This window comes from Aquila chrysaetos, chromosome Z (genome assembly GCF_900496995.4).
Source record: "Aquila chrysaetos chrysaetos chromosome Z, bAquChr1.4, whole genome shotgun sequence".
NCBI lineage: Eukaryota > Metazoa > Chordata > Aves > Accipitriformes > Accipitridae > Aquila > Aquila chrysaetos.
In genome coordinates, this window is record NC_044030.1 from 73,352,907 (window position 1) to 73,369,766 (window position 16,860).

Here is a 16,860-nt window from a genome sequence, read left to right on the forward strand (position 1 = left end):
AAAGAATTGGGTGTATAAAAATCAGAGCTTACCTAACACGCAACAGTCCTGCACTTTCTTGCACCAGATCTGCACCTTTCTTTGGAAGTTGCCATTAATAGAGAATTTCCTAGATGGATCAGCTCCTGTCAGTGCACACCTCTGAAATATCACATGTTTAAATAATGCCTAGCAGTTTAACAGTCTCTAACATTTAATGAAGTGAACTTTTCTTTGATTAATTTAGGCTATTGTAAAATTTACTGCTTGTATCATCCCTGGGAAATACAAAGGCAGCTGGATATAGTCACTTTTTGCTCTGTGTCCTCCAGAAGCAGGCGCAACCCATCAGCTCCTGGGAAGGTTGCAAGAGCAGGATATTTGCTACCACAAAGAGCAGGATATCAGCTACCACATATTTGAGGAGGACTGCACCAAAGCAACAATCTGCTGTGCCTGTAACATGTCTTTGGATCCACTGAAAGAAAAAAATACTGATTTAAATTCCTCAGTGGTTTAGGGCACCAGTGCTACAGGAGGGGAGGAAGTGGTAGGTAGGTTTTCCATCTCACCGAAGCCACAGTCACTGGCATTGTGGTAAACCTAGATCAGGCAGTGGCACCCTGTGCATGAATTAAAAGGACTGGTGCCCTCTCCCCTGGACTGCCATTTGTTTAAGCAGATGGAACAGATGTTTAAGCTTGGGCAACAACAGGTCATCTTAAATGGCAGCTGCCATTCCCTGGGCATGAAACCTGGACAAGAGCCTTGGCACAGTCAAAACTACCCTGTTGCACTGTGGTTTGGCCTCACAGGTGTTGCACTTAAGTTTTCAGAACAACAGACAGGCAAGGTAGGGCTGCAAGCCAGCTTGGTCTGATTTTTACACTCATTTTCTCCAACAGCTTAGCTCACTCACAGGTGTGACTAGGTGTAGACACATTTATGAAACTATGAAGATCACTTATTAGCCTTCAGGCATACATCGCCATTTTCAAAATAACCTCTGGACTGCACTACACAGACAGCCATGGTAACTGTCTCTGCACGCTCCTTTAGCCAGTGTAGGTACTCGGACATCTTTGCAAACGAAGCTAACACTATTATTTTGACATCAGTAGATAACCATGGATTAGCTAAACTTGACAACCTGGGGTAATTTCTTCACATGCTTAAGCTTTTATTCACCCAAGCAACCTTGAAAATAACTCCTAAAACTAAGACAGTGTAAGTTATGAACTACATTGTAAAATATGAAAACAGCATGCATCTCTGAAGCATCCTGGTCTAGAAATAGGAAAGAATGTGTTGATAGGATGCATCTCTTGAAGAGGAACATGCATCTTCCTTTGAAAGATTTCCACTGCTCCATAAGTTGTGCTTTATTCTTAAAATCTCTCTGAAGGGAAACTAAAATTTAACTTCAGGGATTTCACAGTTGCCTGGCTGCCAGATCTGTTTAAATCATCTACAATGGCTGAGAAAACAAGCTCCAAATGTCTGGAGCAGTGAGCAGCCCTGTAAAAGCTGGAGCTGAGGACAGTTATACTACTCTGTCTATGTAGTATTTAAGCACTAGCATACCTCTCTTGCAGTCTGGAGCAGTGACCTCAGCTTGGCTGCAGGGGAGAGATATACCCAGGCTAGTATGGACACATACAGAAGTGAAGCTGTAGCAGGACAGGTGTCAGTGAGGACTGTCCAAAACCCACAGCGTATATACACATGACTTGCTGATAGCTCAGGAACAGCCACACAAGCCAACAGACTTCCGGAGGCAGCATACACAAGTCTTACAAATTCTGCTTCGGTTGGAAAACAGCTGTACTCACAGCCCCAGTGAATACAAGCATAAGATATGGGCAATAATACCAAGTCCAAGTTTTATAGTTAGGAGAGGCTTTTTAGTGGTGCTCTTGCCCTCCCGGCCACCCTCTAGGAAGTACAAGGCCTAAAGCATCTCTATGACCTGGACATGCTTCGTAGCTGTGATACATTAGCCAGATGCCACTGTTACATTCAAGCGAGCACACTAGCTGCAGAAGACATGTGGTTTAGACAGCCATGGAAAGAGACAGTGATGGTAAGTGGGCATGAAGCGGGGGACTTTAACTGGCAAAAGTAGGGAAGAGACTACCTTTTAGTCATGATATCTGTACTGACAGGTTAAGGCTTCCTCAAAAAACCTGCCACTATTTACTGTACACACTCATGCTGAAGGACGACTATTTAAACAACTGCCTGAGAGTGCTTTTAAGAAAACAGCCAGAACTAATGTCAGTGAAAGGAGAACAATCATTAAAACATTCTCAAAGCTTTTTAATGTCTTGAAATAGCATTCTTGCATACAGGAATGCTAAGAGATTAAGAGCCAATATCTCATGATCTACTGTGTCTAGGAACAAGTACTTTAATACTACTGGAAATGTGCCCTCTTGGATTTTTGACTGCATAGTGTTTCCATCTCTAGCTGTAATAAGTGTCAAAGTCCCCTCTAGTAACCCATTATTGTTTGTCATACAAGGGTATGATTTTGGCTTAGTAGGTCACATTTTGAGGAAAAACAGATTATTGGTTTGGGGTTGTGTTTTTTTCTTTTAAGATGACACCTTTTAAAGCAATTTAGACAACTGGTGTATTAGCACATAGCAAGCCCGTTCAAAAGTGCAATTTATCATAGGGCTCTCCAGCTTATGGGTGTGACTTACTCAGCTTTCCTAAAATGTGATAGCATGTGGCAAAAATGTTTTTGCCACTCATTTGGCCATCAACACAACTCACACATTAAGTCTGCTGTTTATGATTAATGGCATCACCAATTGCATGCCATTAAGAATTTGTAGCGTTACAGCCCATCACAGATTCTGTTTATAACACTGTTTATCCTTTTTCCTTAAGTTGTCCCACTAAAGCACATCAGTTAGTATGAAGATGTCAGTATGTCTGCCACAATTTATTTCCAAACACTGGTTATTTTGAGAGACAAATCAGCAAACACCTAACTGCTAGATTATGTAAGTCTATTTGTCTTTGCAAAAAAAGTAATTGAGACAGCTTTTTAAATCCAGCTCACTCCACCTAAATTTTCTTTTGGATATGCCAGTTAGGACTGTCTTCAGTAATGTCTCTGAATATGCTTTACTGCATTCAGCCACACAGCCCATGCAACCACTTCACGGGACTTCAGTGACCAAAATAACATATCTTGGATATTAATAACATGAGGACAGACGGTTTTCAACATCAGTGTGTCCATTAAGGATCACAGGACCACTGAGACCTCAAAGATCACTAACAATGCCTTAGACCATATTTTATAATTGTTTTGGCCATATCACCTCTTAAAACTCAACAATGATCTTCACCCAAACTGATGCACAAATCCAAACCCCAGCTCTGAAAATATTCCAAGATATTTCAGTTCCAAACTTCTCTACTGGTTGCTAACATCATGAGAAGTTGATCCAAACTCAAGATCCAAATGACCATCTTCTCTGATTGCACACAGGTTTAACTAAAACCACACAGTTTTAATTTTACCTAACTCAAAGTGGCAAGTGCTATTAATTAGTCACCATAGCTACCTCCTTCAATTTCATGCACTGACTCCCCTTCCTCTGCGTACTGACAGCTGATCCCACAGCTTTGCAGTTTCTTTATCCAACTGGGACGTGTATACACACCTAAGGACAAATGATGCTAAACCAAGACGGTCTGGAATACAACCCTTTGTGACTGTAAGGAACAGGAAATACTTGGATGCCCATCATCTTTAGTCACTGTGGCCATCCTGCAGCCACAGATGCAATCAATCACCTGGCTGGAGATTTCAGGGCAGTCTGCTGATAGTTTCCATATGATCTTCTCTGCTGGCTTTGAGATTGACACAGGCACAAGAAAGCCTGGATTTGGTTCTTGTCGCGTTTTCTTAAGCTGCCCTATGATGAACTTTATCAATGCCATTCAGGCCTTCTCTGACAATCTTCGGTGCTGAAACAGATAGCAAAAACATCTCCCAGATCTTCCACATTAACTAGAAGGTAGTAGCCATGTCCCTTTGCCCCTAGCATAGCCACTTGGAAAACAACCTGCAAGCCAATTGCAAATCAGCAGAATATTTAACACTGGCCTACAGCCCATTCCCTGCTCTTTCCTTTCCTGAGTACCTATGGTACTTTCCCTGCTGCAAATGTTCAGTTTTGTAGGAATCACTTAAAGGTGTCCCAATCATAAACGTGTCCCCACAGTTATAGATACTTGTTTGCCTTTTTGCTGCCCTTACTACAGTGGGCAAATATCGCCAACAAGTTAATGGGATAGACAGCTGAGGGAAGTAACTTTGTCATTTGCCACACCTAAATTTGACAAAAATCTTAAAGATCTATACATGCTCATAGTTTACAGCACAACTCTCTCCTAGAGGGGTTAGGTAGCATTACCTCTTCATGTGTTGGATCAGACAACTCAGAAGAAGTTGGAAAGGGTACCAAGTCACAAGTAGCCAATATGCACTTCATTTGCTATAAATTATCAAATGATATAATTTCCATATCTATATGTAATCTGCCAAGAGCAGTAAACATATTGACAATTTAGACCTCCTGCCACATGGATACGGAGTCACACAGAGTATGTCAGCTGTGGCTATGGCAAATGCCATATGGCTTGCCATAGGGGAGGTGTAGCTAACTGGCCAAACTCAGAGAATGGCAGTACGCCAAAGTGCCGAGAAAGGTGGGCTAACAGAGGAAGAGCTTATATGGCTAAGCCAGTGAATGGGTCAAGGCATCCTGACAGGAAGGAAGAGCCAGAAATATATGGTATACTGACTGTTTAATGGTGTATAAGAGAGTTTTTATGAGCAATCTATGCTTTGAACCTGATTGTTTTCAGCGAGCCCCAAAGCAATTTCTGAGAACCGTTCTAATATATGTTTATATCAATCAGGTGGAGAGGTGCCCAGAGGACCAAATGCACTTCATTTCTATTGCTGCTAACATTCCCAGCTGGTCTGGACCTTTCAAAATGAGGAGGGAGAAGCGGGGGGGAAAGAACAGCAACTTACAAACTGTGTATTGCACAAATCCACAGCTTTACTAAGAGTGTATTTCAAAGAAGAGGGAAGAATACAATTCTGTATCTGCAAGTACATCACCTAACTACACATCATGCCAAAAATTGGTTCCACCATTAAAGCAGTGGGAATGTTGGTTACTGAAAACATTGGACATTCATCTGTTGAAGCATTTTTGTGCTGCCCAGTTAGCGAATGTCAGAAGGATGGAAAATCAATTTTTATTGTATCCCTAAAATGAAAGCAAAACTGTGCAATTAACTTATATGCCTATTGACTACAAAATGAAAAGTGCAATTAGATATATTGCTTGCAAATCCTACCATAGTCAATGGGAGCATGTGGAACCACTGGAAGCATGTGGGTATTTGAGTGTATGCTCTAGCTGGAAAACGGCACAGAAGAGGTAATCAAGTTAGTATTAAAGACAGTTACTCCAGTCTAGTTAGACCACACAAATCATTTCTAGAACACAACTAACAACTCCCCAAGTGAATGAGATCATTAAAGCCAACATACTTTTTAAATTTATTTGCTGAAAGCATGGGACTGAAAGCTTTACTTAGAAATGAAAAATCTAACAAATTGGCAACAAAATGTGATATAGGAAGGAAATAAAAATAAATTCAGAACAGCAGGCATGACTGCCACAGATAAGAAACAATAAAAGCTAGAAACTAATCCCTGACAACTAAAAATTTATGGCACTGCAAAATGCAGGTGACCACCCTCAGACTATTTTCACTTAGCAGAATACTCAAAAGTCTCTTCTGAAAACAATTATCATTTTCACAATTAATCACACCCATTTGAGTGTGCGTTGACTTCACAAGTGTACTCATACACACTCCCTGTATTTTTTTTTTTTCCTTGTATTATTACAGTAGGGTTTGGAAGCTGTGTGTAAAAACAGGCTTCCCTTTTTGCTCCCCTTTTGCTGGATACAATGGTTATGTGGGTACTCTGAGATGTATGTATTTTCACACCCAGGAGCACTTTTGTGCCAGAAAAGTAACTTCCAGAATTTGTTGCACAGGTATGAAAATAGAAAGATAAATATCCAAAAGAAAAGAAATTAAAAAGCTAACCTTCTCAGACCCACCTTCTTTCATGAATCATAGTGTTCTTTATATCCACTTTTCCTTTTTAACTGTGTTCATTAATACATTTCTGCTTATATTACATATATACCATAATACACACAGGAAGTACAAAGGTATACAGCTTTTTACTATCCAGACTTTTATGTATTTAAATGCATGCAGTTAACATTTCCTTAAATGCAGTCAAAAGTAATTCATAACAATCACTTGACAGGACGGTAACAGAGGATAAGGTAATTAGTGTGGAAACCATCAGGACTCTGTTTGCAGAACAGCCAACTTTACTCCTACCAGCTGTAGGAGCATCATCATACTAATAAAGAATGAAGGCCATTTTGGATCTCAAATTTCAGAACCATTAAAGCTGAGTAAAAATATTGCCAGTGCCATATCTCTTGTTAACAGTCTTCATTACTTCTGTACTGTAAAATGAATGAGGAAAAGATTTATGCAGGTACAGTACCACTACAGCGTAACCTCCCCAGAAGACATTAGGACATTAGCTCTACTAGGCAGCAGCTGTCACAGGAGAGAAATACAAACCGAACCACTGATGTGTCTGCCCCATCTGGTCCTGTTTTTATTGTATATACAAATTACATTTATAGGGCAGATTAGTAGCTGGTAGTAAGGTTTAACGGGGGCGGGGGGGAGGCGTCTTTTCTGTGGGGAATAATATTTACAATAAGAAACTTAAATAAGCAAATGTAATTCAAACAGAAGAATAGTGGACTCCTCTGCCTGGAAAATAGTCTGAGCCCACTGGATGAGCTCAGTACCCTCCTAATGGGGCAATTCTCCTCAGAGGTGGAAAACGGCCTGTCTCAAACAAGCCTGGAAGGGGACCCAGGCACCGCAGGTAGTTAACCCCAGGCTTTCTCCTAAGAAGCTTAGTCAGGGCTGAACACCAAAAAGGTGCCAGTGGTCTAGTAAAAGGGTGGGTTCTTTATGTCCCACCTCTCAATGCTCTCCTCATCATGCAGCAAGTGTGGGAAATGTCGACCATCTGGAGTTGTTCCCCTCCCACTTGCTCAGGAAAGCAGCATTGCATCTTGTGCAGGCTCCAAAGGCAGAAAAAATTTCCTGATTCAGTTGGCCATGCCAGAGAAGCCCTTCACAGCCCCTTGGAGGCTGCCAGAACCAGATGGAAGTGGGAAAGCTAGCAGGGAGGAACAGGCAAAGCAAAGCCCTGTGAAGCACAAGCAAAGCAAAAAAAGAAATCTTGGAAGTCCTCAAAGCCTCAGTTTAAGGTTCAGTCTCTCCCCAGAGTGAACGAAGAAGGAGGCCAGGAGATGCTCCTTCTGCACTCCGACGGCACCTGTGAGGCAATGCAGCCGGCAAGTCTGAGTTTATTCCCCAGCTCCCCTCAGTCTTTCTTGCACCCCAGGAGATGCTTTTCACTAACTAATCCTTTCCTCTTGCAAGCAGGGAAGAACAACAGCACTATTCTTTTCACTTGCGTGCATTAGCCCCTATTAGACAATCAAGGTATGATTTTCATTTCTGCACAGTTCTGTCCCCTACATAGAGAAACAACAGGCACACAGCACAAACTACCTCCTTTCACCTCCAGACCCAGCAGGGCACTGATAAACTGTAGTTCCTACCAGCCTGGGCACACCTCACTAGCAGATTAATCAGCATGTAACTTATGACCTAAAATATGACCATTTTGTTACAAAAATAGGGGGAACTCTGCAATGGAAATTTTCACCACATTTCATACTATTTGTTGTGCTTTTGAACATTTGGCCCCCTGATTTTGTACTTCAGAGTATTGTTTTTATATAAATTAGCATTTGAATAAATAAAGATCATAAGAATGGACAATATGTCCACATTTCAGCCCAGGATATGTAAATGCAAAGAGCTGAAATTAAAATGTATGTCCTCTGCAGAGAAGCATCACTTTGAGATCTTCAAACTAACAGGAAAGAGATTTTGATGTAATTTATGTGTAAGTAGATACAAAATAAATCCAGCAAAATTTAAAAATATTCTCCAAAACAAAGATAAGCATTTCACTTTGGTCCGAGCACAGTGATCTTGACTCAAGAGGGAGCTAGGTAGCTGGTTTTATAAGCAGAGCATTTCAATATTCTTACCCTTTTTCATTTGAAAATTAAGGAATTAATTAAAACTGCTTACGCTCACAATTGATCTTGTTGACAAGACGACAGCTAAGAGTTTTATTCCCTAGGATAGAACTGATGACTGCATACTGATAGTGACTTTCATTGAGAGATTTCAACTGAATACTTAAATTGAGTCGAACTACCTTTTCCTGTGAATTGCAGAAAAGTGTTCAAGAAATCCTTTGTTTTCACCTTCTGTTTTCAGATGAGAATTCAACTCTTTTCCCAGCTAGAAAAAGCAAAAGTAAATACAAGGACTAGTAATGTCACTTGGGTATTCTTTGTTTCCATTAGAAAAGTATAACAGTATATGTTATATTTTTTCATTGTGAACATGAAATTTTAACGGACCAAAGATAACTGCTACAACCTGATAGTTTGCTGCATAGCTGAGTCTGCTGTGTCTTTTTACATTGTTTGCTAAGCAGGTGTTTTTCTTAGACAGAAAATTCCAACACATGCATTAAAAAAAGCTCAGAATGAACCAAAAGAAGCCTCAGCAGGGGACAGGCGCTATCACAAAGGCTGACAGAGGCAGCAATGTGCAGCAATGACAAAATTATGAGAAGCCAGATCAAGTAAGGAATGAGTTTTCAGCGAAAGATATTTTTATGGAATCTCTGACAGAGTTTCTCTAGAACTCTTCTTTTAGGGGTTGGAGTTTGTTATTGCCACTGCCAAGGAACTGGAAAACCCCTACTATAATAAAAAATAACCTGAATCATAGAAAAAAAGTAAAATACCAAAAATAGTTACTGTGGAAAAGATTTTGAGGAAAAAAAAGAATGTTTTTGTGTTTCTGTGCTGGCTGGCAGTGATGCACCTGGCAGCTCCATTTCCTGCTGTAAACAGCAAGTGAACTGTGCCCAGCTCTCCAAGTAGGCAGATGGGGAGCCATCTATTTATTACTTCTCCAATATGAAATACAACTTTTTAAAAACAATTTTCAACTTTCAGTTAGGACTTCTTGCAAAATTATGATGATGTTTCTTATGAGTAATCCTATTCCAGTCAAATTTGTGTTTGTGCCATCTGGTGTCCTTGAAAGTGCTGTGGAGCAGGGTCCAAAATTGGGCAAGGTAAGGGGTTCACTCTTGACTGGGGCTACCTGTGTGACAGTCTGTGTGTCAGTGGTAACACACAAACCACCAGTAGGCATTGGGACTGCCCCAGACATTTTGACAGAAGAGTCACCCCACAGGATGAGTCCATATTCTCCAGCACTAAGACTCCCCACAGCCAAGAAGGGAACGTAGTACACTTGCCCATCCAGCCTGCCCAGTGTTTGTTGTTGTGCCATGACTACTTATCTCTCCTATTTATTTCATAATAGGTGGAAAGAAAAACAAAGCCTATTCACTAAGTATGGCTTGCCTTTACCTGTGTTATGTATACCAAAGAACATCTGCAGCAGGTTGCCTGGAGGAAGGTGACTCCCCCTTCTCCCTGGCTAATTAGCACCAGGGTTGGGACAAGGAATGAGGGAGGGAGAAGCCTCTTGGCCATCTGGCCTTATGCTTTTGGCAGTTGCATTCCCCTTTTTGTCACTGAACTGTAAAATGGGAAACCGTCACACAAGATCTGTTCCTTTCACAAATGAGGAGGGAGCTGGAACTGATTTATTTACGTAAGTTTTACAGTAAAGGCTTTGCTCTCTGAAGTGACAAGGAATGCTAGTATGAACCAGACAAACTGGTGAAACTTCATGTCTGGACTGAGTCTACAAAACCAAACACATGAGCCCAAGTCTTATCACTCCCACCCCTAAATGCAAAGCACGTGACACACAAAGTCACCAAAGTCTACGGAAGTTATGTTCAGTTAATTGCATTAGAGTTTATTGACATATACTCATTTAAAGCAGCAGGGAAGAGCCTTGGCTAGCAAAAATGGGCATTTCTCCATTTCTAAATAATGCTTATACCAAAGCATGTAAAGAAAATATTGTTTAACTAAGTCAAGGCTTAAACTTTACTACCATGCTGGAAAGACATCCAAGTTCATTCTGTTGTAAATGAATCCTGCTGCAGCTCAGTCTGTTAACAGGCAGTATTACAGTAACTAGGAGAAAAGTTCTTAAAATAACCGCGTTTGCCATGAATGCATAGACTTATACATTATAAGATCAGTGTCCTTCTGCATCTCAGTAAATGTTGATCAGGCATTTGCCAACTTAGAGCAGTATGTCAAAAATTCAGCTAGTCAGCATCAAAACTGTAAACCTCTTGGCAGCAATGAAAGTAACACCTACAAAGCTCAAATGAACACAAGTGCACTTTAAAGGATCACATTAAAAGCAGCAAAAAAAGAATTAACAACAGAGATTGCTGCATTATATCTCCCTGTTGATGCCTGATGATGAGTCACATACACTGCTAAATTATAAATTACAAAACCCACTACATACGTGATCCAAGCAGGGGAGCGCAAGAGAGGCCTGCCCTGAGATGCTCCAGGTGAGTAACTGCTGCCTGCAACACCAGACATGAGAATACCTTGGGCACTGCAGTTTGGGAGCCAGCCTGGCTGGGAGGGGAAGAGGATGGGAAAAGCAGCCCATAAGTGCTAACACAACTCACTCACCAGGGCTTTCTGTGTCATAATTCTCTTGGTTCTAGTGGGAGGGATGACGTAAAAAAGCTGGAGAAACCAGCTGCACAGGGGAGCCAAACAGCCACCACCCTGCTCACTCAGGAGAAATACAGCGAAGAGGCAGCAGAGGACAAGCCACCGGGACCAGACCCTATGCCATGTGCTAGCTGGCCTCCTAAGGTCCTTTATACAGCAGCTACAGAATTGCTAATGGATGCTGCTGTGGTTAAAGTTGTTTTTGATCTCTGATAATACCTGTGGGTTTCCCAATGGGGACTTAACTATTCAGCCATCCAAATTCAACCAAACTGATACCTGGCAAAATAAAAGTTTCTCTTTTGGCATCCAAACATTCAAAATACTTTTTTACTCACTGTTCTTGAATTATGAGTGGAAAAAGACATGTGCATTTACCAAGCTAAGCAGAAGCATACCAGGACTCCAAAGCCCACTTTAAACCATGAAGTAATCATTTCATTTTGTTTAAAAGTAACCAGTTATTAAAGCTGGAAAAAGGAGGTCAGTTAGAACCATGCATCAGAACTATCTGCTGGTTTTAGAAAAATACACAGTCATAAACATCATGGCGTTATCACATTTGAGGTTGATACTGCCGATAACCAGAAGACTGTCTGGACTAAGTTCTGTGCCTGCCTGGTCTCAGCTGAAGTCAGGCATGTGTTCTGCAACCATTCGGGTACAGCCCTAGATATGAAGACTCTTAAAAGTTTGTAAACAGATTATAATTTTTTTATATTTACCTTTAGGCTTTGAGTTAATTTGAAACTGGTTTAAATTAAAACTTAACAAGAGTAAAATCTCCGATTTAAAATGTCACAGGTGACCCAACCCACACAAAAGAAGGAAGGAGATTATGTGTCTGTATTGTTTGAACTTTACAGAAAAGAGAAGAAACATCTTCCCACATTGCAGCCTTAGAGGTATGATATGCAAATCCCTACATGGAAGCAGCAGGAAGAATTGCATCACCTTCAGAAAAAGAACCATACATCTTAGCGAACAAAATACTTATAGCAAATATTTCCATTGTAATCTTGCTAATTTTGAGCAAGCTGGTCAGATGGCAATACTACTCCAATACCCACCTTTGCACCTGCAGAAACTGATGCTCACACAAGCACACGGTGGCTTCCTCTACTCTCCCTCCCCAAAACAAGCAGCTTTCCAATGAGAGGAGCACAAGCAGAAAAGCTCCCTACATTTAAGACCGAGCTCAGGGAGCTTAAGAAGGATTCCACATAAGGCAGCATCTGCAGTCTTAGGCAGTCCAACAAGTCCTTTCCAGTTTTCTCTTCCTACAACAGGGCCTCCAGACACCTACCTGGATACCCCAGCTTGAGGAGAGTGGTAACAGCTGCCTGGCACAAGACTCACAGAGCAAACACAAATTACCTCCTCAGCTTTCCAAGTGGACTGAAAAATCAGCAGCCTGCCACCAAAGCCACTAGAGCACCAATTCCTCAGCAGCCACATCCCAATTAATCAGCCCATAGGTTTGATATCAGCCCCCAAATTTATAGCCTCCTCCCTGAGCTCTGACTGGTTCCAATTTCTACAGCTGATCTGCTCAGCTGTCAGACAGCAACTGCAAGGGACCCACTGGCCTGCCTGTCCCCAGCACACCCCTCAATCCACTAATCACTGGGCGTTTGCTCGATCTTTCAGCTGAGCTGTTCTGCCCTGCAGAAATACAGGATTCAGATTCTACTCCTGTTCTCCAGGGGCTTAAAAAATTATCCACTGCTGCAAAAGAGACAAATGGGTCCTCAGGACATATTCTAAGGCAGGTTGTTTGGGGACAGCTGCTGAAGAAGAGGCAATGTGAAGGAGAGGTTGAGAAAAGAGATTTTTTGTCATGTTGCTGGTTCACAGCTTTACATGTAATGGGACTGCCAAGTTATTGACTATGCTTTTAAATAACCATCAACACCTAAGGTACTAAATGCCTTGGACTTGCAATGGCAACTGGACTTTTGGTTATATTCATATTACTGATCATCTAACACATTTAACATCCATATTGCTAGGAAGCGAGGTGACATTCAGGCTTTCGGTGCCCTTCAGAGCAATCTAAAAGACAGGTAAAAGTAAGCCTATGCTACACCTTAGAATATGTGTATTTACCACCTTACCACAGAGTAACCTTGCAGCACATGTTTTAACCTGAGCAGACACGACCCAAAGGCCAGGAGCAAGGCTAGCAAGGATGAGGAAAAAAAATGGAAATGACTGGGGAAAATAGGGTGGCTTGGACCAAGTTGCTGAGAGCCAGAAGGCCTAAAATTGGATGAGTACACAAATTAGGATTGGAAGCCAGCTGGGGAAACATTTGAACCCAGTACCATTACTTACTAGGCAATTCAAAATATACTATTTAAAATTCTTGTTTGCTCTAGCAAAACTTTCACTTGAATATCTACAGAAAAATGCTAAAGAGGCAGAAAATCAAGACTGATGCCCACCAATTTTGAAATCACAGCTCATATTTACAGATGCTATGTTAAATACTTTCAAAATTCTAGATAGGAAATCAAATATGAGGCTATGGGGGAAGGGGACTATATGCTTTTAAATCATTCCTCATATAGGCTTGAGGTGATTTATGTGAATGCTCTGCACTTAAGTCCACATACTTAGGACTATGCACCTTCAAGAAAAGCATAAGTAAGTAATAGAAATTCAATTCAGGTAGATTTTTCAGTTTCCTATAGTGATCCCTGAACAAGAATGCTTGTCTGTAGACAACAAATTGAATTAAGATGTTTACTGGAAGAGGTAGATGACCTGCCCCATTAAGCCAGTTGACATTTTATTGTAATCTCTGACTGCAGGGGCTATTCATGGTATTTTGCTTTCATTTCAAGTTTCTTTTACTTAATCTTCTGTTGTACATCATATATTCTTCCTATAGGAAGGTGATGCTACTAGGATTTCTTTGTATGAAACACAGACAGCTGACATTTGTCATCATTTAATTGTGATATATTCTCAACCAAACCTTAATTTAACATGCAGTTTTCTCACACAGAAACACTGGTTTCTGTATCTGAGAGTCATCTAAATAAAACTCCATTTGTGAGCAGCACTATCCAGTGGGACAATGAAGATTTGGTCTCTTCTTCATTAACTTCTCTATCAATAGTCCTTGACATAATTAACTAATATCTTAATCTGGCAAGTGCTCTATGCTACTGAACTCCACCAGGTTTTGATTCAACATAGTGTGATAGACATTTGTAATACTCCTTTCCTAGCACATTACATATAAGCAGCAATTCATTTGAACTAAGTCTGTAAAATAGGGCTGAATAATAGGATACAGCTTGCCTTTTGACTTCGTGTTGATCTACAAGATATTACTTTTGATTTACATAACTTCATAATGCGTTTGGAGCTTTCTCCGTCAGACCCATGACCGCATGGTCAGTATGACTGTATCACCCAGATACCTACAAAACACACATAGATAAATAACATCATGGGATTGGGGTTGGCACAGGACCAGCCTGGTACAGTATTTCTTCCTTCCCGTTTGCTGTTGTTAGAAAACGTACTGCATGGCAAAAATCAGAGTCCTTATAAAAAAGGCAGAGCATTAAAAACCTTCAGGAAATAAATTGATTGTATTCCCCATTATCCTGTTTGGAGGGATGGAAAAATAGAGCAGTGTGATTTAGTCTTCTTTTTTTTTTTAAACTGGCAGCATCAGTCTTCATAAAGCAAAGTTGTGTCTGTCCATTTTTCACTGCCTTTTTTTTTCTTCTTTTTTTTAACTGTAATCTCTGTCTCTCTTCAAAGCAATAAAAACTGAATTAACCTTGCGACAACATTTCTTGGAATGTCATGGATTGTTCTTGCGAATTTGACATGTCATTTGACTTCAGGGACTGGACCCCTTGTACCGATTGAAGGACATGAAAAAAAAAAAAAACCCAACTAAGGAATCTGTGGTATGATTTTATCCAAGTCAGTGTTCTGATAGAAATTAACATAGTGGAGTTTTATCAGCAAATTAAAGCTGCTTCCTACATCAGGGTTCAGTATATTTGACAAATCCTATGCCCACCTCTTTGGACATTGTTTCGTTCCTTTTCCTTGGCTACAAAATAAAAGTCTAAACTACAAGTTTTCTTACAGATTCATTCTTTAGGACACTTATTTTGTCTTTCCCTCTGCTATCCTGATTGCCACAAATGCAGTTCCTGCCTGGGAGAGTGGCTTTGGAGGCCTGAGTGTGTTCTGCTCTCATTATCATGAGCAGGGGCCCCACTGACTCAGAAGCCCATAAGTGGTATCCTGGAGGAGGCCCAGCATGAGCAAAACTAAGGCCTCTGACACACTTCTCTGCTTGTTCAAAGAATAGTTGGGAGTGCTGTCAAAGGATGTCCACGTCTCTGGATTGGCCAGACTACCACATTGTAAATAAATTGATCCTACATCCATCAAATAGTTTTGTTTCAATACTTTGAAAGGATATTATGTCTCAGGAAAATAACAGATTTATGTGCACCCTCACCATACATCCTCCCTACCTAAAATCTCTGCAAATTTGTGTCCATTCTGCATGGGCTTTGACAGGAAATTTTAGTGAGCTACTCTTGAAAACATCAAGAGGCCTGACAGAGCAATAAAGGGCTCTGTCTTGCAGATCCCTGATGATCCCTCCAGCAAAACATTTAAGCAAATCCTTGAAGTCCATTCATGAATTTTCGAAAACCAATTGGTTTATTCACATGCCTGGGACTAAGTAAGTGCTTAAAAATTCAGCAGGATCAAGTGTTTGGGGCTTGGGTTTTTGAGGTTTTTTTGCAAAGCGAAGCTCAAAGCGCACACTTCTCTCCCATCATTCTGCATTGTTTTCGTACTAGAAATGTGAAAACATTTGGTTTTGCATTTCTAATTGTTGCACAAATTTGGCATGAACTGCAGTCAGACAATCTGATACAATTGTTATTCATTATTCTAGGAATCCTAAATGCTGATGTAATGTAGGAATGTACAGGTTTTTTCAGGGGGAGGGGACGGAAGAGGGGGAAAAGGGCTTAACCTCGCAATATTTAAAACCAAGGCTGACTTCCAGTTCTATAGGGAATTTAAAGGATGTCTTCGCTAAAAGCAGATGCGTACATACATATGCGTTTACACATATGTTCACACAGAGTCAAGCTTGCTACAAGACCTACAGGAATAGGATTGAACTTGGATAAAAGTCATCCCCCAATCAATGGGCAACTGGTCACTCAGACAGGAGAGTCAAAGGCACTGGCTGTGGCATACATGGCTGTGGCATACATGGCTGTGTTCAGCTGGCTATGGAAATTAGCCATGCTAGTCGAAAGGGTTATCAGGTCAAAGCAGATTAACCTATTGTAAACCCTGAAAGTAGAGGACAGCATTTCCAGTCTGATTACTGGGGAGTGTATTACAGCTGTTGTGTCAGCTCTGTTACTTAAACAGCAATCTCCCCTCTGCTCCCAGGTAGCCTTTCCTGGACTGACTACATCTTAGGAAATTATCCTTGAGCTGGCCTTGATTTTACACCTCAGCTATAGCTGGCAACAAAATCTCAGTAGCAAAGTGGTGTCTGGACAAATAGTCTCTGTATTTACTCAGCTCCTTGGACAGGTTTAAAGTTGGTGCAGGTGTGTCAAACACTGCAGTGTAACCAATGCTGATGTGAACTGGACAAGCTGGATTAGCAAGAGAACATTTTCATAAATGTTTTGGTGTAGCCAGAGTTAAATACAGTCTCATTCTGAGAAGGTGCAAATTAGACCCCAATATTATGTTCTCAAAATACTTTAAAAGATTACAGCAACTTCTTTCAGATGGCACAAAAATTCCATTTTAAAATCTGCAGTTTGTACTATATAGACACACAGGAAACTTCTCCTGAATGCAATCAAATACTATGGCTTCTAAACAGTCACTGGGAACATTAATATTTTTATTCATC

General features: G+C 40.8%; 1 protein-coding gene across 2 annotated transcripts in view; it reads right to left on the minus strand.

The window, feature by feature from the left end:
* The window catches only part of LOC115337259 (cuticle collagen 2-like), a 142,101-nt gene that overhangs the window by 51,044 nt on the left and 74,197 nt on the right, over positions 1-16,860 (minus strand). The window lies entirely within an intron of this gene.